Source organism: Rhinatrema bivittatum, chromosome 9, assembly GCF_901001135.1.
Source record: "Rhinatrema bivittatum chromosome 9, aRhiBiv1.1, whole genome shotgun sequence".
NCBI lineage: Eukaryota > Metazoa > Chordata > Amphibia > Gymnophiona > Rhinatrematidae > Rhinatrema > Rhinatrema bivittatum.
This window is the reverse complement of record NC_042623.1, coordinates 113,240,061-113,259,791: the sequence shown is the minus strand read 5'-3', so window position 1 is coordinate 113,259,791 and position 19,731 is coordinate 113,240,061. Positions and strand designations below refer to the sequence as shown.

General features: G+C 44.8%; 1 protein-coding gene across 8 annotated transcripts in view; it reads left to right on the top strand.

Moving 5' to 3' along the window:
• The first annotated feature begins 8,056 nt into the window (after window positions 1-8,056).
• The window catches only part of SCAF11 (SR-related CTD associated factor 11), a 529,866-nt gene continuing 518,191 nt past the window's right edge, over window positions 8,057-19,731 (top strand). For 3 of the 8 annotated variants that reach the window (XM_029616087.1, XM_029616086.1, XM_029616085.1), the window contains exon 1: window positions 8,060-8,327. The gene's annotated coding sequence lies outside the window, so the exon portion shown is untranslated. Of the gene's footprint in view, window positions 8,328-19,731 lie in introns of all 8 variants that reach the window. The other 5 variants (XM_029616082.1, XM_029616081.1, XM_029616083.1 and 2 more) reach the window with 3 other exon arrangements.

The following is a 19,731-nucleotide window of genomic DNA, read 5'->3' as shown; positions in this document are numbered from 1 at the left end:
GCAGTGCTGTAGTGGAAAGAGACTGAGAGTTATGAGCACACAATAAGATTAACATTCAGAGTCCCAATGTAGAAATAGGAGAAGCTCCGAGACAGGAAGAGCAGGCCCTTGAGGAACGAGTACCTGATCCCTTAGAGCAGAGAGACTCGGTAGCATTGTACTCACTTAACAGTGACAGAGATTCCACTAGACGAGAGGTCTGGCACCGGAGCAGAGAGCAGGCCCTCGAGGAGCGAGTACCTGGTTCCAGTGAAGCAGTACTGTGGAGAGGGATGGTTTCTGTACTCACTGATGGTAACTGTAAGTTAGTTCTTCGAAGTAGAAGGGTAGAGGTTGCAGGCAGCGACACAGGGAACATGGGCCCTCGAGGAGCGAGTACCGGTTTCCTGATAGCACCTGAAAGAAGCAAAGAGGCCCCCAAGGAGCGGGTACCCCATTAGAGACCTTGAAGGGTAGTAAGAGTTCCAGATAACGCTGGAGTGGCAGAGTAGCTTAGGAACAGAGAGTGAATCCCATCCGTACAAATCCTGTTGCTAACTCAACAAGCTAGCAAATACTGTAAGCAGATATACCCGGAAGACGTGACGTCAGAAAAGGGGGACGCCCCTGAGGTTCGCACCAACGTAGAGTTAAAGATGGGGGCGGCATGCGTGTGTGCGCCCTAGAGGTACCCTGAAGGAGAATGGCGGGAGGCAGCACCAAAGCCGGTCCGGGGACACCGGAGAGAACAGCAAGCAGACACCGCGGCGGCCATCAGTCCAAGGTGAGCGGGAGGAGCCAAGAGTAGAGAGGTAGGCGGGCCGAAGCCGTCGAACGCAACAACCCTAGCATGAGTGAAAGTGAGAGAGACAGCCTGTGTGACTGATTGAGAAATGTGTATGTGTAATTGTGATTGAGAGCCAGTGTGTAAGTGAGAGAGTATGTATGCGATGGAAAGTGTTACGATCCGATCCGCGGACCCCATCCCATGGACAGTCTCTCACCTCTCTCTCTGCTGGGCCCAGCGCTGCTGCTCCCCTTTGCGGCCACGGGCTGCTGCCAGCGCTCCTGTGCGGCCAGTGCCGTGCCGACTCCTCCCTCCTTTGCGACAGGGAACACCGCCGCTGGAGTCCCTCTTCCCTAGATGTTTCAGACATTCCTGATGCCCAGATGTCTGTCTGTCCAGATGTCCTCTGGTTCAAGTGATCTAGATGTCCTGATGTCCGTCGTCCTCTTCTCTACGACCCTCTGATCTCTACTCGTCCAGTAGTTCTCTCTTCCCAGGTCCATCTGTCCAGGTGTCTAGAGACCCTGATGTGCAGATGTCCTCTGATTCCAAGTTCCAGATGTCCAGGTGTCCAGATGACCTAAACTTGAGGCAGGCTTGTCACCTGCATGCACATAGGACTGCCTCGGGGGTTTACCCAATATCTAGGTGTTAGCTAAGTACATAATAAAAATATTTCATCATTATAATCAGTTATTACATTTCAAATAGATATATATTGTTTCACAAAACAAATAAGAACAGTGTCTAAGTAAGACCACCCCATGGAACAAGAAAACATGAAGACAGAACACATCCATAAATTCTGAGCACTTCAGTCCATAAAATGAACGGTTGAAAGGATCATTCTGTTGCAAAAAGGTGTGATGTTGTCACTGACAAATGATATGTTCACTCCTCTTTACAAGGAATCACCACTGCACTCATGAAGCTGTCATTCAAGCACAGAAATTGCACTCCCATCACTTACTCAGATGTTTGTATTTATGGATTAATACCTGATATGAGATGAACAAAAATTCAAATTAAGTAATAAAGAAACTCTACGATAAATATCAATAACTTCTTGTACATAATAATCCCTATGTACACTATTAATATAGATGTCCATTATTATTTTGTCATAGTTCAAAGAAGTAGTTACACAATGTCCAATCCTTTCTTTGTTTCACACTTTTCTATAAGATAGCACAAAATATTCAGACACAAGCACCTAGGTGTTTATTCATCTATTCAGACTCTACATGTAAGACCATGACACATAATGTAAACCCCAAAAAGTGAAAGAAGAAAAAAAATTTCACAAGTACTTGTATAAAAAAAAAATTACTTTAAAAATACCATATTACCTCCTTGCCTGCAGGTTCATAGATTGTGACTGAATTTAAACAAAAGTTAACAGGCGAAAAAAAATTTCAATTATCATCCTTTAGCATAATATACTCTAGTACACATTATTTAAAACGTTTTGCCTATTAAACTTAAGCAATGTGTCTATTTCACTTAAATGACTTCAGACGCTATTCTGTATTCATTGCATTTTACTCATACTCGATACCAAGGAAAAATACAGTTGTGTTTTTTTCAAACTCTGGTTTAATCTTTACTAAAGATAGACAATATAACATGATTGGAGAGCATCAACCTGGTGCAGCAGGCAGTGGTGTAGCGAGGGGTGGGCGGGGTGGCGGCCGCCCCGGGCGCCGGGTCTAAGGGGGCGCCAAAACGCATGAGGGATATGCTCTAGGAATCACAAAGCTCCTGTTACACTCTCCGACCAACTTTTTCCATTCCCATGCGCACCGCCTCGTGGCAGCACAACTGGAAGGAACCCCAATCGTTCCTGTCGCCGGCACGCGCAGACTGTAGCCGAGAAAAACTGGACGCGAAGCCTCCCCAACCTCGCTCGCGCGTGTCCCCTATTGGTGGCAGTCTCTCATCTGTCTTCGCTGCTGCTGCCCTCTGATTGGCGGAGCCGGCCGGCAGTCAGAGGTGTTTCCCGGGAGACGGCGAGTGGACTTGCTTGGAATAGACCGCGGCGGGCGGAAGCTCATTCGAGCTTGGTTTCTGTTTTGACTGAGGCGGTGGTGGCGCCGCCTTTCTTTTGGGAGCTTTCCCTGTTAGTCAAACGAGAGGAGTCCAGCAGCGTTGTTGCAGAACTGCACTCCTCTTTGTAGCGGCCAAAAGGAAAGGGGGGTGGTACAGGAAGAAGGCGTGTGGCCGTGGAGGGCCCCTGCAGCACCGCGTACTGAGTGCAGGTCAGACACTGAATGTTGTGTGTTAGCCACCGGCAGCGGGGAAATCAGTATATCTGTGAACTGAGCTGGACTGGGATCTTGGAGACTTCCACAGTGATCACATGCGCCACTATCGTGTTTCTCTTTATCTTTCAGAAGGTCAAATGGGGGCGGGGTGATGCTGCTATCTGACAGGCCAATGTAATAAGACTGCTGATTTTTCTGCGTGGATTTTTTTTGTGCGCATCCTTCAAAAACTTGTGGAAGTACGGGATGTAATAACAACCATGTATGCTAATTAGACACTATATAAACTCCATGCACACTGACCATATGTGCCGGGTCTAAGGGGGCGCCAAAACGCCTGGCTCTGCAGAAAAATAGCACCGATTTCAATGCAAATCATTGATGGAGGGAGGGGGCGCCGAAGAAGTCTCTTGCCCCAGGCGCCAAATTGTCTAGCTACGCCACTGGCAGCAGGAAAGGATCCTGTAGCAAGGACCTGCTCTTCAGGTGATGCATTGTCCTTTCGCACCGAGGATATCTCCCCAAGGCCTACTGCCCAGGAGGGAAGGGTTAGGTCGGCCATCATAGTTGGTGATTCGATTATTAGGAATGTAGACAGCTGGATGGCTGGTGGGCGTGAGGATCGCCTGGTAACATGCCTACCTGGTGCGAAGGTGGCGGATCTCACGCGTCACCTAGATAGGATTTTAGACAGTGTTGGAGAGGAGCCGGCTGTCATGGTACATGTGGGCACCAATGACATAGGAAAATGTGGAGGGAGGTTCTGGAAGCTAAATTTAGGCTCTTAGGTAGAAAGCTTAAATCCAGAACCTCCAGGGTAGCATTCTCTGAAATGCTCCCTGTTCCACGCGCAGGTCCCCAGAGACAGGCAGAGCTCCGGAGTCTCAATGCGTGGATGAGACGATGGTGCAAGAGGGATTCAGTTTTTTAAGGAACTGGACAACCTTTTGGGGAAGGGGGAGTCTCTTCCAAAGGGATGGGCTCCACCTTAACCAGGATGGAACCAGACTGCTGGCGCTAACCTTTAAAAAGGAGATAGAGCAGCTTTTAAACTAGAACAAAGGGGAAAGCCGACAGTCGCTCAGCAGCGCATGGTTCAGAGGGAGGTATCTTCAAAGGATGCTAGTAATGCATTAGAATTAGGGCATCCCGACAGTGAGGTTCCAATAATAAGAAAAGTAGTCCAAGTGCCTGTAACTAAAAACTCAACTGAGGTAAAAAATTCTAACTTATCCCTATCAATTAAAAAACAGAATGAAAATACAAACAAAAAACAAACTTTGAAATGTTTGTATGCTAATGCCAGAAGTCTAAGAAGTAAGATGGGAGAATTAGTATGTATAGCAGTGAATGATGTCATAGACTTAATTGGCATCTCAGAGACATGGTGGAAGGAGGACAACCAATGGGACAGTGCTATACCGGGGTACAAATTATATCGCAATGACAGAGAGGAGCATCGGGGAGGCGGTGTGGCGCTTTATGTCCGGGATGGCATAGAGTCCAACAGGATAAACATCTTGCATGAGACTAAATGCACAATTGAATCTTTATGGGTAGAAATCCCTTGTGTGTCAGGGAAGACTATAGTGATAGGGGTATACTACCGTCCACCTGGTCAAGATGGTGAGACTGACAGTGAAATGGTAAGAGAAATTAGGGAAGCTAACCAAATTGGTAGTGCGGTAATAATGGGAGACTTCAATTACCATAAATCAATAACGTGGTGTTGTACACTTTTTGTTTATAAATGCTGTGTCTCTCCTTGAGCTTTTTTCAACTTAATATAGAAATATTAGTATTGAATTAGGAACCATCATACCACCCACTGTGCTTTCAAGTTAGTACTTGCATTTTGCACTTTGATGGGTCTTCTTTAATCATAGGTCCAGAAAGTCCAATATTTAAACTTTTTTTTACTTTTTGAATTTTTGCTTAAAATATAGAAGATATTACTTCCCTTAGATTGATGTCGGACTCAGTGGTCCGACGCGCACGTTTCGCGGTCTGCTGCTTCAGAGACGTGGTTCAGCTGACTCTCCTAGTCCAGTGCTCCCCGCATTACTCAGGAACGGGACTTAGCTGACTTTCTTAGTCCGGTGCTCCTCGCATCACTTCGTCGAATGCTGCTATGGGCGACTAAATAAATTTAAGGTCCCTCATGGTTTCAGACCCGATGCCATTTTTCTATCTCGGCATTTAGGATAAATTTATTTAGTCGCCCATAGCAGCATAAATTTATTTAGTCGCCCATAGCAACATTCGACGAAGTGATGCGAGGAGCACCGGACTAAGAAAGTCAGCTAAGTCCCGTTCCTAGGTAATGCGGGGAGCGCTGGACTAGGAGAGTCAGCTGAACCACGTCTCTGAAGCAGCAGACCGCGAAACGCGTGCGTCGGACCACTGACTCCGACATCAATCTAAGGGAAGTAATATCTTCTATATTTTAAGCAAAAATTCAAAAAGTAAAAAAAGTTTAAATATTGGACTTTCTGGACCTATGATTAAAGAAGACCCATCAAAGTACAAAATGCAAGTACTAACTTGAAAGCACAGTGGGTGGTATGATGGTCCTTAATTCAATACTAATATTTCTATATTAAGTTGAAAAAAGCTCAAGGAGAGACACAGCATTTATAAACAAAAAGTGTACAACATCACATTATTGATTTATGTTTATACAAATCGTGGGTTCACATATAAAGAGATATTTTGTATATTTAGACTTCAATTACCCCAATATTGACTGGGTAAATGTATCATCGGTACATGCTAGAGCTATAAAGTTCCTGGATGGAATAAATGACATTTTTACGGAGCAATTGGTTCAGGAACTGACAAGAGAGGGAGCAATTTTAGATCTAATTCTCAGTGGAGCACAGGATTTGGTGAGAGGTTTCGGTGGTGGGGCCGCTTGGCAATAGTGATCATAATATGACCAAATTTGAATTAATGACTGGAAGGGGGACAGTAAGCAAATCCAAGGCTCTCGTGCTAAACTTTCAAAAGGGAACCTTTGATAAAATGAGAAAAATTGTTGGAAAAAACTGAAAGGAGCAGCTATAAAGGTAAAAGTGTGCAAGAGGTGTGGTCAATGTTAAAAAAATACCATCCTAGAAGCACAGTCCAGATGTATTCCACACGTTAAGAAAGGTGGAAAGAAGGCAAAAAGATTACAGGCATGGTTAAAAGGGGAGGTGAAAGAAGCTATTTTAGCCAAAAGATCTTCATTCAAAAATTGGAAGAAGGATCCAACAGAAGAAAATAGGATAATGCATAAGCGTTGGCAAGTTAAATGTAAGACATTGATAAGACAGGCTAAGAGAGAATTTGAAAAGAAGTTGGCAAAAACTCACAGTAAAAACTTTTTAAAATATATCCGAAGCAGAAAGCCTGTGAGGGAGTCAGTTGGACCGTTAAGATGATTGAGGGGTTAAAGGGGCACTTAGAGAAGATAAGGCCATCGCGGAAAGATTAAATGATTTCTTTGCTTCGGTGTTTACTGAAGAGGATGTTGGGGAGGTACCCGTACTGGAGAAGGTTTTCATGGGTAATGATTCAGATGGACTGAACCAAATCACGGTGAACCTAGAAGATGTGGTAGGCCTGACTGACAAACAGAAGAGTAGTAAATCACCTGGACTGGATGGTATACACCCCAGAGTTCTGAAGGAACTCAAAAATGAAATTTCAGACCTATTAGTAAAAATGTATAACCTATCATTAAAAACATCCATTGTACCTGAAGACTGGAGGATAGCTAATGTAACCCCCATATTTAAAAAGGGCTCCAGGGGCGATCCGGGAAACTACAGACCGGTTAGCCTGACTTCAGTGCCAGGAAAAATAGAGGAAAGCGTTCTAAACATTAAATCACAGAACATATAGAAAGACATGGTTTAATGGAACAAAGTCAGCATGGCTTTACCCAAGGCAAGTCTTGCCTCACAAATCTGCTTCACTCTTTTGAAGGAGTTAATAAACATGTGGATAAAGGTGAACTGGTAGATGTAGTGTACTTGGATTTTCAGAAGGCGTTTCACAAAGTTCCTCATGTGAGGCTTCTAGGAAAAGTAAAAAGTCATTAACCTTTGTTACATAAGTTGCGCCTGCCTCTGGGCTGGCGTAGGTTGCGCGTGCCAGCCAAGTGCTGGCACGCGATCCCCTGGCACAACCGCTGTGCTGGAGGTCTCGGTCCCGCCCCTTTTTTTCATGCCCTTGGACATGTGCGCATCGCAGGGCCTATGCAAAATAGGCTTGGCGCGCGCAGGAGCAGGTACGCACGTACCCCTTTTAAAATCCGCCCCTTAATGTCCTGGACTGTTAATTAGAGGGGTGGAAATCCCCAAGGTGAAGAGAGCTGTCTTACCAGCTGAGCTGAAAGCAAGCATTTTCCTCTTGGGTTTAGAAAGGGGGTAGTTTGGCAGAGACTTTTTGAGACTTTATGGAGAATGCAGTCTTAACATCCTGCAAGCTCTGCAGTGTCTGCTCTAGACTCGCCCTAGGTCTCTTGTTCTCTGTGGGCTTACTGAGGAAAGGGAGTGTCTGACTTTTGTAGAGAATCCCTGAGATTTCTAGTGTTTCCCCTGAGATCCTGCAACTGATGCAAATTCCAAGTCTCAGGGTGAAATCCTGAGAGTTCCCAGGTATGATTATGCCTCCATAGTAAAGCAATACGTTCTCTGAAGATGCTGCTAATTTTTAAACTTTTCTGCGTTATTCACATTTTCTTCCAGGAAGCCAAATTTAATGATATTCAATTCATTCTTTGTAGCAGGCGGACCTACACAGACCCATTTCACATAATTCTTTCTAACACTTCATATGTTGGAAAGCATAAAAAGTGGTTTCCTTTTAAAAAGTATTTTATGTTACATAAAAATCAGTGGAACTAAAACTGCGGTTTCAGATTTTTGTTCCCAGTATTAAGACTACCAGCAGGCCCCCCTCCTCCTCTCACTTCCGCAGGAAAAGAAAGCGTGCGCACGCGCACGCCCTCCCACTTTGTTGAATTGTGTCTTTGTTGGGGGAGGGGGGTCTAGCCTTGCTCCATTTTGCGAACTACGACGTTAGTTCCGTTTGTGCGCGCAGGCAGCCGCAGGTCTGTGTGGAAGGGGGAGGACGGCTGCAGCAGCGCCACCGTGCGGTGCCCCGGGAGTGTAGCCCCCGCGAAAACGCGGCATGTGGCCGAGACTCTGAGAGAACGGAGGAAGCAGCAACAACAACGGGAAGCTGGAGCTAGAGCTGTGGCTGACGCCTACCGTGTTTAGCTTACAGGAGCCTGTTTTGCTGTGGAGGTGAGTGCGGGTGTAACTGCGGCACGCCTGGCAGCAGAGCCGGGCTTGTGTAGGGGCTGAATGATGGATTATAGAGGAGCAAGCTGGGGCGGCTGTTCGCCGCCGGAGGTAAGCGGTGCCGGCGACTTGAGGCGCCGTGGACGCCTGAATAATCCCTTTCCTCGGCGGACTGTGGCTTTTCGCTGCCCTGGCAGGTCGCTCTGTCCCCGGGAATTTCTTTATTTGCGGGGGTGGCTGGAAAGTTTTCAGGCGGGCTGGAAAGTTTTTTTTGTTGTTGTTGTTGTTGTTTTTTTTTTTTCCTTACCTGGGGTTCGTGTGAAGGCCCCACACAGCAGACGTTCGGGGCTTCTAAGGCCCAGTTCGGGCTGCTGGAGGCAGGGAAAACGAGTCGGCCTAGAGTGGGGTGGCTGGGAGGCAAAGAAAATTGACGGCCTGGTGCTGCCTACCGATTCTCTCCTGGGAGAAACGAGGGTGATTCGTTCCGTCTTCTCGGCCTGTACAGGCCGCGACCCCTTTCACTTTCATTTGCGGCCCATACCCGCGCCGTCCATTGCTCGATTTTTTTTCCTCCTCTTAGACCAAGGCGGCCTCTGCTGCTTTTCCGAGGAGGATCTGCTTTGAGCACCTCATTGGATTTGTCTCTGTCTGTTTCCCTTCTCTGTCTTGCTGTTCGTAGTATGTTGGTTTCCAAGTGGAGAGGGATTGTAAACGCGTGGGTTTGTTTATTCGTCCTATGCTCTCAGTGACAGTAGAAACCAAAGATCGAGGGGGCACCAGTATGGCGACGCCTTCTTCACTAGATATATCTTATATTCCTTTTTCAGGATTTCATTTTGGTTAATGATTCTTTCAGAATTCTAGTCAGTGATTCTTAACTCTCACGGTCTCCCTAGGTTGTTCCACAAGGCTTTTTCCGAGGACCACCGCTTTTCTCTGTTTACACTAGGTCTCTGCTTCAAGATATTCTTTTCATTCTTTGAGTGATGACACAAATTTATCTTTAATTCGCCAACTCTTCTCTTTCGCTTTCTTCCCAGCTATCTTCTTGTCTTGCTGCAGTCATCTGAATGTACTTGTTTCATGTTGAGTCCAGCCAAAACAAAGGTTCTGTTCTTTCTGTATTTATCTCTTATCTTTTTTTTTTCTCTTTGGTTTTCTCATTATTTATTCTGTACATCTGTTTCTCTGATTCTGCTAAAAGTCTGAATAGCCATTGACCAGTTTAGTACTTGTGATTACACATAGCCAGACTGGTTGATAGCTGCATATGTTGGTGATCCTATTTGTCATGCATATTCATTGTGGCTATCCTGAAAACCAAAAGTGGAATATAAAAAGCTTAAAAAAAAAAGATGGCAGAGTTGGTAACTACTTGGGTTACACTGGCTGTTGATTTAGCACTGTTTTAACTTTTAAATGTTTACATAATGTCACTCTTTATCTATCAGCTTTTGTATATTGCTGTACATCAGTTCATTCTCTCTGCTTTGAATCTTGTCTTTGTATCTCACTTTCCAAGGCCCTGATAGTCCAGACAGGAACCATCAAAGGTTCTTACTGTAATGGTTTTCTCATTGGTCTCCTTGAAAAGACTAGTGCACAGGCTTCACGTTGTCCAAAATGTTGCAGCAAAAGTTGACAGTCTACAGGAGCCTCTTCCCTACCTTTTGCTGCTTACTCTTCACTGGCTTCCTGTTAACACAGGTACAGTTTCAAATATTGTCCTTAGTCTTCCGGCACTACAAGTTAAGGGGCCGGTTTATCTAAGGGAGAAGTTGACCTAGTATTGCCTTAAATGTGAGCTACAGTCTATCCAAGCAGTGTTACTGGAAATTCCTACAATAAAAACTATTAGGAAGAGTAGGCATATAGCCAGGTCCTTCATAATCATGACCCTGACTTTCTGGAATAAATTCCCTATGCAGCTTCTGTTGGAGGAGGATCACCTGATCTTTGTAAAGAAGGTCAAGTCTTGACTCTTCCCATGATTGGGTGGTAGTAGCTGGTCATTGATGGGTATTCTCTTTACTTTTGAGTTGATGGCTCCTAGATATACACTCTGCATTTGTCTAGTATTTCTGATATGTTATTCTTGTATTTGCTTTTTGTACTTTTATTTTATGCTTTGAATTATTGTGATTTGCTTGTTTTATGGTTATATCTTTAATGATTGTACACGACTTTGGGCAGTCCTTCAGGGGCGTGGAAGGTAGTCAAGAAATTGTTTTAAATATGTACAAAATAAGATGTGTATTTAGACCCCTTCATTTTTTCCCTTTCTTAATCTACACATAATACGCCATAATAGAGCAAAATTTGTGCAAATTAAAAAAAACAAACTGCAATATCACATTTACATATGTATTCAGACCATTTACTCAGTACCTTTGAGGCACCTTTTGCAGCGATTACAGCCTCAAGTTGTCTTGGGTATGATGCTACGATCTTGGCACAGCTGGATTTGGGGGATTTTATCCCATTCTCTGCAAATCCTCTCAAGCTCTGTTAGGTTGGACGGGGAGCAATGATGCACAGCTATTTTCAGGTCTCTCCAGAGAGTTTGATTGGGTTCAAGAACGGGCTCTGCCTGGGCCCCTCAGGGACATTTATAGACTTGTGCCGAAGTCACTCCTGCGTTGTCTTTGCTGTAAGCTTAGGGATGTTTTCCTGTTGGAAAATGAATCGTTGCTCCAGTCTGATGTCCAGAGTGCTTTGGAGTAGGTTTTCATCAAGATCTCTCTGTACATCATTCCCTCAATCCTGACTAGTCTCCCGGTTCTTGCAGCTGAAAAACATCCCCACAGCATGATGCTGACACCACCATGGTTCGCCATAGGGATGGTATTTGCTAAGTGAATAGCAATACCTGGTTTCCTCCAGACATGAAGCTTGCAGTCAGGCCAAAGAATTTTCTCATGCTCTGAGAGTTCTTTAAGTGCCTTTTGGCAAACTCCAAGCAGGCTGTCATGTGGCTTCCATTTGGCCATTCTACCATACAGTCTTGATTGATGGAATGCTGCGGAGATGGTTGTCCTTCTGGAAGGTTCTCCCATCTCCACAGCAGAACTCTGGAGCTCTGTCAGAGTGACCATCAGGTTCTTGGTTACCTCCCTGACAAAGGCCCTTCTCCCCCAGTTGCTCAGTTTGGGTGGGAGCTCTAGGAAGAGTCCTGGTGGTTCTGCACTTCTTCCATTTAAGAATGATGGAGACCACCGTGTTCTTCAGGACCTTTAATGCTGCAGCAATTTTTTTTGTACCCTTCCCCAGATCTGTGCCTCGACACAATACTGTCTCGGAGGTCTATAAACCATTCCTTTGATTCTGACATGCACTGTCAACTGTGGGACCTTTTAAATAGACAGGTTTTTGCCTTTCCAAATTATGTCCAATCAATTGAATTTTATTATAGGTGGACTCCAATCAACTTGGAGAAACATCTCAAAGATGATGAATGGAAACAGGATGCACCTGAGCTCATCTTTGAGTGTCATAGCAAAGGGTCTGAATACTTATGTAAATGTGATATTTCAGTTTTATTTAAATTGATTTGCACAAATGTCTACAAACTTGATTTCGCTTTCAGTAGTTTGAGGGGGCAAAATTGTATATTATCTATTTTAGAATAAGGCTGTAACATAATGTGGAAAAAGTGAAGGGGTCTGAATATTTTCTGAATGCACTGTAAGGGTAAAAGAAAAAGTCTGCTGATCTTGAGTACATTTTTTAGCGATGAATACTAAAAAAAAAAAGTTCTGATGTACTAAGCTGATGTAGGAGTTTAAAAAAAAAATATATATAGTAGTATGGTAACCCAAAAATATAAGCACAAAGGCATGCTTAGCCCATATAAAATTTGTTGTAGTATAGGAACAACTAAGGAGAGTGTGTAGGCCAATTTGACCTTGCCTAAATTTGTTGCTATATTAGATTAGAGAGAGTCTACAAGCAAATAGAGAGTGCCCCAATGTAATATGGTACACTTGACTGTGCACACAATTTTACTCCTGATTTAACAAGCAGTTTAGTACACAGTCTGAACAACTTAGTATTCTATAATGTAAATCTTATTCTAAACAAGGCATTTGCTATTACTTCTTAAAGCAAATAGGTAGGTAGGCTTAACTTGTGTTTTCTTAATGCTGGAAATTTACTTCCTATTCAGAGGTGGAGTAAAGTTTTCAGGACTTGTGTTAATAAGGCTTAACCTAGAGTTTGTGGATTAGGGATCCCGTATTCGGCACCTTTTCACATGAAACATGATTTGTGCACAAATGTTTCAGTGTAGAAAATAAAATATATCAGAGGAGGGCAACTCTAGTCCTCGAGAGCCACAAATAGGCCAGATTTTCAGGATATCTGCAATGAATATACATGAGGGAGATTTGCATAGAACGGAGGCAGTGCTTGCAAATCTATCTCATGCATATTCATTGCAGATATCCTGAAAACCTGGCCTGTTTGAGGCTCTCGAGGATTGGAGTTGGTCACCCCTGCAATATATACATAGAGAATAAGCTTTGTCCACAAATTTGCCTGATGTTCTTATCTACACTGCTCAAGCTAAAAATACATCCCAGCTGTCAGCTGTGAAGCTTAACCATCTGTATATCACTCCTTATTCAAGTCTGCTTTGTTGCCTTCCCTTCACACTCCTCTGTTGTCCTATAACAAGTTCTGTTACTTACACATCATCTTGGCCTTCCTTTCTCTCAGCTATCCATATCTCTTACCCAGCTTGTCAACTGACTTTACCACTGTCCTCTATATTTATCTCAAGCATGCTTAAGTTATGTCACAGTATTGGTCTGCACTACCTATGCTAGTAGGCTATTCCATGCATCTACCATCTTGCTAGTCCTTAATCAATGCAACTGCAACATCACTCTCTGCTTCGATGGTGGGGGGCGGTGGAGAAGGGATTTGGATTCAGGCATTTATGGGCTGGAATACTGATACGCAGATATAAGGAAAAAAAAAGCACAGGAATGCTTCTATGGCAAAGTCCTTAAAGCACATCAAGCAGCGCTGTCTGAATTTTCAAAAAGTATCATCACCCAGTAAAAATGTTGCTAGCAGTAATTTTTTATGGGTTATCATAAGGCTTAGGGATAACTGTACAGAGCGGCAGTTACAATCATAAGACGTTTGGGCAGACTGGATGGACCATTTGGTCCTTTCTGTCATTATCACTGTTATGTTCCTTTCCAATGTCAAAGGGGGCTGTGTTCCTTTTCCTGTTCTGCTCAAAACTTGGATATGTTAAATAGATTTATCATAGTATCTTTATTTTCCTCAGCATTTTTGCCCTGGTTGCACAATCAATAATCTGTGCCACATGTCTTAATTGTCATTTTGTTGTAAGATACCCTGAGTAGGGTCAGTATACAAAGTGTAAATAAATGTATAGGTTCTACTCTTAATCTGTAGACATTTCCATAAATTACCTCCATTTACCAAGCAGTTCAAAAAACTATTTGGAAAAAAAACAAACCCCTTACACAAAATATCAAATGTATTTATTTCAACAATCAAAAATCAGGCTAAACTGGTAGACTCATGTTCTTTTATACTTTGTCCTATCTAATGACAGAGTGGTTCCAGGCCAGATCTTTTCCTCTTCATATACCTCCTTCTCATTGCAGTGATATCATTGCTTGTGTTGTAACCAAGGTGACTTGTGGTTGATATATTTCCTTCAGTCCCTCATTTTAGCAGAAAACTCATGTATGAATATCCCCTCCACATAGTCCAGTGTTCACATTCTGATCTAGTTTCTAGTCTAGGTATGAAGGCATCATGGAATTCATGAATACTGCAAAGTAGTATTATAAATACATTACCATGTCTCCGATTTTACCCCTTGCATTTTTTGTTCAACATCATTTTATGTTTGCCTAACACAGCATTAGTATCTTCCTACATTTCCTGGGACTATCAAAGCCTTACATTCTATAATTTGTGAAAATGAAAATCTTTTTAAACTTTTCCACATTTCTCCTCTAATTGTATATCCTCAATAGGTAGAGATGATTGATTTATTTACATCAATGTCTGATTCCACTGTTCTGCATTTTTAATAGGTCTATCCTTGCACATCACAATATATTGTGACAATATCAAAACTTCCATATCTGATAATTTTGCATTTTACTTGGCTGTAGATGTTCTTCAGTATGTACTAGAGGCCATGCTGTCTGAATTAATTTTATTTTCATTTGTTCTATTGAGAGCTAGGAAGGTGGGGCATTCAACACCATGTTGGCTGCCTTCAGCCCAGAAGTTCGGCTCTTCCTTTAAGGAACATGATGCTGCCTTTTCTTTCTTTATACTACATCTCCCCTTTTGGAAGCATAATGTGCTGTGTTTTGATACTCTTTTCCCTTTTATTTCATTCATATTCTGTACGCCGTACTCCTGATCCTGTGTGTGCTGTAACTTGTTGCTTGTCATAGCTTGAGTTCTACTTTGCATCTCAAGAGGTAAGTCTTGTGGGCCATGGTCTTCACACAGAACACTGTGAATTAGCTCCACGGCTCTGCTATGACTTGCTTCTTTAGACCACACAAATTTCTGTGCACCCTCATTTTATTAATAGCTGATACCTTCCAGGTCTTATACATGCAATACTTCATGTAGGAATAATCCTGTGGCTATGTCCAATAAAGGGCTTTTCTCATATCCCTTCATTTATGGGAACAATATTGCATCAAGTGCACTACAGATTGTTCGTGGGCAGGTGGATAGCAGTTGCTAGGTACAGGCCTTGAAATGTTACAATGACATACAGTATGGATTACAGAGTTTGAGCTATGGGGATGGCAGTTGCCAAATGTGGGCCTTGATATGTTTATGACAAGATTAGTATATATCAGGGCTTCCCAAACCTGTCCTGGGGACCCCACAGCCAGTCGGGTTTTCAGGATATCCACAATGAATATGCATGAGATAAATTTGCATATACTGAGTCTCCATGTGGATAAGTGCAAGGTGATGCATAGGTAAAAATAACCCTTGCTGTAGTTACACAATATTAGGTTCCACATTAGGAGCTACCACTCAGGAAAGAGATCTAGGCATCATAGTGGATAATACATTGAAATTGTCAGCTCAGTGTGCTGTGGCAGTCAAAAAAAAAAGCAACTAGGAATTATTAGGAAGGGAATGTCAAATAAAATGGTGGATGTCATAATGCCTCTGGTTCACTTCATGTGAGACTGCACCTTGAATACGGTATGCAGTTCTAGTCGCCACATCTCAAAAAAATATATAGTTGCACTAGAGAACACAGAGAAGGGTGACCAAAATGATAAAGGAGATGGAACGGCTCCCCTATCAGGAAAGGCTGAAGAGGTTTAGGGCTGTTCACCTTGGAGAAGAGAATGCTGAGGTGGGATATGACAGAAGTCTACAAAATCATGAAAGGACTTGAATGGGTAAATGTAAATCGGTTATTTACTCTTTTAAATAATACAAGGACTAGGGGGCACTCCATGAAGTTAGCAAGTAGCTCATTTAAAACAAATTGAAGAAAATTCTTTTTCACTCAATGTATAATTAAGCTCTGGAGTTCGTCAGAGGATGTGATTACGGCAGTTAGTATAACCGGGTTTAAAAAAGGTTTGGATAAGTTCCTTGTGCAGAAGTCCATAAACTGCTATTAATCAATAAGGATCAGTCGCTTGCAATCTATTCATTTAATGTTTGGGTACTTGCCAGGTACTTGTGACTTGGTTGGCTACTGTTGGATCTAGGATACTGGGCTTGATGGACCCTTGGTCTGACCCAGTATAGCATATCTTATGTTCCTGTACATACCCAGATCAGTCCAGACCAGTGGGTTATGCACTCCCAGCAGCAGATGGAGTCAGAGCAAAGCTTCGAGGCACTGATATCAGAACATAAGAAAATGCCATACTGGGTCAGACCAAGGGTCCATCAAGCCCAGCATCCTGTTTCCAACAGTGGCCAATCCAGGCCATAAGAACCTGGCAAGTACCCAAAACTAAGTCTATTCCATGTTACCACTGCTAATGGAAGTGGCTATTCTCTAAGTGAACTTAATAGCAGGTAATGGACTTCTCCTCCAAGAACTTATCCAATCCTTTTTTAAACACAGCTATACTAACTGCACTAACCACATCCTCTGGCAACAAATTCCAGAGTTTAATTGTGCGTTGAGTAAAAAAGAACTTTCTCCGATTAGTTTTCCCAAGTGTGCCACCTGCAGCTCATCAGTATTTATCAATACCCAAGCAAAGTATAATTGACAAAAAAAATCTAATTCCCGAAACAAGGGCGAACAGGAAAAAACTCCCTCAAGGGTCCGAAACAAAATGACCCCAATACCTGAAAATCAGGTTTGAACCACGGCTGATAGCCAGGGGACTGACTCCCTCAGCGACCCGAAGGCTCCCCCTCAGTGTCTGCGGAACAGGGAAGTAGCCCCTTTGGGGATTTTTTATCAGTCTGCCTGGTGTTGCAGAGCCAGACAGACCCCTGAAGAGGAGGGGAGAATGTTTCAGCCCTGGTAAGAACCTCAGAGGACGTTTTTAGGCTCCCTGCCTCATTTTACCGCCGGCTCCGGAGCTGTTTTTACCTTGGTGGCCATTTTGTTTTTGTTTTTCTACCTCCCACGCAGCTCCCCAGCGTTCCTAGGGCCAATTTTCGCGGCGTTTTGTGGGGGTCACCAGGGCTGGATGGCAGCACCTGTTTTCTTCCGGGGGGGGGGGAGTTATGTGCCTCTTTTTGCAGGAGGAACATGGCAGAAACTCCTCTGGTGGAACCCTGTAAGGCTTGTAGGGTATGGTCAGCTTATTTAGACCCCCTGTCACTGTGCACGGACTGTGCACTGGGTGGGGAAGGGGCCTCAGACAAGAGGACCAAACCTAAAAAGTCTGCATACAGGTCAGGCTCGGCAGCTGGGTCTAATGGAAGGAGCCCAACCCCCACTGCGCACCCTGTGGAATTGGTCTCCCAGGATGACCCTCCCCTGCTATCCCCCACTGCACAGACTCCGAGACTGGAGGAATCGAGAGACATGGATACTGATTCTAGCAGTGACGAGACGGGACCGGTGGGATTTTCACCGGAATTTGTGCTGCTCATGCATGAAGCATTTCTGGCTTGGAAGCTTGCGAAGCGCAGAGCGCAGGATGGGAACGTGGGCATTCCCAAGCCTCCCTATCTGCGAACTGATGGTCGTCCATCCAGGGCAACTTTGGCTCCGGAGGATCTAGCGGGTGCAGTCGACTAGCAGGGGAACAACTCTACTCCGCCCCCGAGGGACACCGCTGCAGATCAGGGTGAAGTCCCTCCAGACATAGATATGGGCGACAATCGGGATCTGGTAGAACTTAGTGCAGAGGGGGACGACCCCCGCGTAGTCTGGCTGTTTAAGAGGGAGGAATTGTGCCCCTTTATTTCCTAGGTGCTTGAGGAATTGGGGATGAGACCCTCACTAGAAGATTCTGACAGCAAGGGAGTAAACCCAGTCCTGGATGGTTTCTGGGGTCCATCTAGTGCTTTTCCCATCCTCAGCCGGGAGTGGGAATCCCTGGAGACGGGGCTTAAGGTTGGCCGAGCGATGCAAAAACTCTACCCGCTAATGGAGGAACATTTAGAACGCCTCAGGGTACCTAAGGTGGATGCAGCTGTATCAGCGGTGACCAAGAAGATGACCATTCCAGTGGTGGGAGCGGCTGCTCTCAGAGATGTGCAGGACTGCAAGCTGGAGCTGCATCTGAAACGGGTGTTCGAGGTGGTCTCCTTAGGACTTCGGGCAGTGGTATGTGCCAGCATGATGCAAAGAGCGTGTTTATGTTGGATTCAAAAACCGCAGGACCCATCATCTTCTGGGACTTTGTCAGCTTCTCAGACGGCTTGTCTGGAGGCGGCGGTAGCATATGTGGCGGATGCCTTATATGACTTGGTGCGTTCAGTGGCCTGGACTATGGTCTCCTTGGTGGCGGCTCGGCAACTCCTATGGCTCTGCAGTTGGGCAGTGGATGCTTCCTCCAAGTCGCAACTGTGCAGTCCACCTTTTCGAGGGAAGTTGCTGTTCGGAGAGGATTTGGATCAGCTGATGAAATCTCTTTGGGATTCCAAGGGCAATAAACTGCCGGAAGATAGAAAGCCCTACAGTAAATCATTAGGTCCTCGATCCCGTTTTCGGCAGGTTGGGGAGGAATGTTCCACCCTCTGGTTCCAGACAGACCTCTTCCCATACATTAGTCCTTTCGCGGCTCCTGTCGTCCTACCAGAGGTGGTTTCGGTCATGGAACTGGAACTAGGAAGCCTGCCCAATTAAATCAGTCCCGCCCACTCCTCGGACGGGATGATTGGGGGCAGGCTGTCCTAATTTTGAGGAGTGGGCCAGCATCACCTCCGATCGCTGGGTATTGGAGATGGTAAAAGAAGGTTACGCCTTAGAATTTTCTCGACCTCTCATGCCGGCCTTTGTGGAATCATGATGTGTTTCCCGTAACAAGTGAGCCGCAATAGACACTCTACAAAGATTGCTGGCCCTGAAGGCGATCGTCCCCATGCAGTCCGAGGAACGGGGGAGGGGACGGTTCTCCATTTATTTCGTGATTCCCAAAAAGGTGGGCACTTTCCAACCTATTCTGGAACTTCAGAAGGTGAATCGGTGCTTGAAGGTGCCCCTTTTTCGAAGGAAACACTTCGAACAGTCATCGCAGCGGTTCGAAAGGGAGAGTTCCTTGGATCTCACCGAGGCTTATCTACACATCCCAATTTGCAGTGCTCGCCAGAGATTCCTACGATTCAAGATCCTGGGTCAGCATTTTCAGTTCCGGGTGCTGCTGTTCGGACTGGCGACGGCCCCGTGCACCTTTACCAAGGTGATGGTCGTGGTGGCGGCAACCCTCCAGAAGGAAGGGATAATGGTCCATCCTTACCTCGACGATTGGCTGTTTTGAGCCGTCAGAAGAAGAAGGCGAGCAGACGTTTCTTCGTGTGATCCATTGGCTCCTGTCCCTAGGCTGGGTAATCAACAAAGCGAAAAGTCATCTGACTCCATCACAGTGTCTGGAGTATTTGGGAGCTCGCTTCAATACCCTCCAGGGCAAGGTGTTTCTCGCGAATGACAGGATGTACAAATTGCAGCAACAAGTGTGTCTCTGGTTGTAGCTAATCCCACAATCTGGGGATTGGAAGCTGTCAGTTCTGGGGTTCATGGCTTTGACATTGGAATTGGTGCCTTGGGCCTTCGCTCACCTGAGACCGTTGCAGAGAGATCTTCAGTCGCTGTGGGACCCAGTGTCTGAGCAATACCAGTTGCCCCTGCCTTTGTTGCAGTGAATCAGGTCCAGCCTGCAGTGGTGGCTGTCGGAAGACAACTTACAGAAGGGCATGCCCCTCGAAGTCCCGGATTGGGTGATCGTGA